Raw genomic sequence first — 1,999 nt, 5'->3', positions numbered from 1 at the left:
CTGTATTAGTCTACTTGGGCTACCATAACAAAATACCACAGACTTAAACAACAGAAATTTATTTTCTCGTAAGTCTGGATGCTAGACGTTCAACATCAGAGTGCCAGCATGGTCAGGTTTTGAGAGAGCTCTCTTCCTGGTCTGCAGACACCTGCCTCCTCCCTGTATACTCACATGGCCATTCTTTGGTGAGTGCACATGAGAGAGAAAGAGAGAATAAACTCTCTGGTGTTGCTTCTTATAAGGATATTATCTTTATGAATTCTACTGGTTCAGGGGTTCCACTCTTTAGACCTCATCTAATCCTAATCACCTCCTAAAGTCCCTACCTCCAAATACCATCACATAGGGGGTTATGGCTCCATGAATTTTGAGGAGAAACAAACATTCAGTCTACAATAGTCTGTTCCTTTCTTGTTCTCATTTTTCTCTTTCTCCTTTTTTCTCTTTTTTCCTTCCTTCCTTCTTTCTTTTTTTTTTAATTTTTCTCTTTCTTCTTTTCTTTCTTATTTCTTTTTTTCACATATTTTCAAGATTCATCTTTGTTATGTATGTGTATAGTTTGTTAACATTTATAGCTGACTAGGGTTTTTCTGTATAAAGATTTCACAATTTGTTGATCTATTGATGAACACTTTTTTTTTTCCAGTTTGGAGCTATGATGGAAAAAGCTTCTACGAGTGATCTTCTACAAGTCTTTTTTGTGTGAAAAACTATTTTTATTTCTTTTGAAAAAATATTTGATAATGAAGAAAATAATTGCTAGATTTAATGTTAAGAGGCAATTCTCCATGGGACTCACATTTCTGCAGAAATTGTGAGCAGAGGATGGGCAGCTTTTCTTCTCAACTATCTTTTCGAGGATATGTGTATAGTCAACAGCACTGGAAGGCAGAGATAGTGTCACTCTCATAAGCAGAAGGCAAAATTTTTTGTTGTTCAGTATAATAAAGTTGTTTCCCTCCTCCAAGGCAAATTTGGGCAGATTTTCATAAAACCTCTATGAAAGAATGGCATTTTCTAATGTCGGGGTTTCTCATCTGTGACACAACTCTCCTTCTTGCTCAGCAACCACATGGACCATTCTGCATCACCTGAGGGGCACTGTGGGGGAGCAAATGAAACATTTGCAAACACAGATCTCATGAAGCTTGCTGTACCATAAGTAATAGTTTTTGTCTCTGAACCGAGAATCTCCTTTTTCTTGTCATCACCCATTACCTTATGGCAAGCTAACTTGTTTGCTAGCAAATAAGGAATAAGCACTCTGAACCCTCACTTTTCCTCATGTTCAGATACTCTGGGAAAGCCAACACTGAGATAGAGTAAGTGCAAGTAGTTTTGGAAGGAGGGGTGATGACTTTAAAAGCTAAAAGGGGAAGAACAGTTTTAATCAGAAACGGCCATTAAACTGTGATGCAGATGCAGTTATCTGTGAAAAACCAGGCAGAAGGTTGCATAATTAGGCTGGGAGAGTTTCTCATTGCGGTGCAGATCTGACAAAGCCTCAACCAAACAACTGAGCTCTGAAGAACACCGACTTCCCATTAGAAGACTCTCATGTTGCACGTAAATGGCTAGGCACTAGGATGTCTCTAATGCCCATGGTTGGAAGTAGCCCCCTGCTTCTGCTTGAACGCTAGGCTGGATCATGAAGGTAATACAGCTAGAGGCTGTGTCAGCTGAGTGCATTGGTATCAGATAAAAAGCAAATTTTATGAAGGGAGGTCAGAAATTGCGCAACTCCATGGCTGCCTCAAAGGGTTAAACATATATTTAACGTTAAAGAAACTGTCCTACAGCTTTCCACAGTAATTGTTACATTTTACACTCCCTTCAGTAATGCATGAGAGATTTGATTGTTACACAACGTTTTTTGCTGTCAGTCTTGTTTAATTGTATGCCTTTCAGTGGGTGCATAGTGGTATCTAATTGTGGTTTTAATTTGCCTTTCCTTCATGACTTATGATGATGAGCATTTTTTACATGTTTATTTTTT

The sequence above is a fragment of the Cynocephalus volans genome, chromosome 13 (assembly GCF_027409185.1).
Source record: "Cynocephalus volans isolate mCynVol1 chromosome 13, mCynVol1.pri, whole genome shotgun sequence".
NCBI lineage: Eukaryota > Metazoa > Chordata > Mammalia > Dermoptera > Cynocephalidae > Cynocephalus > Cynocephalus volans.
The sequence above is the reverse complement of the archived record's forward strand: the minus strand, read 5'-3'. Positions refer to the sequence as shown.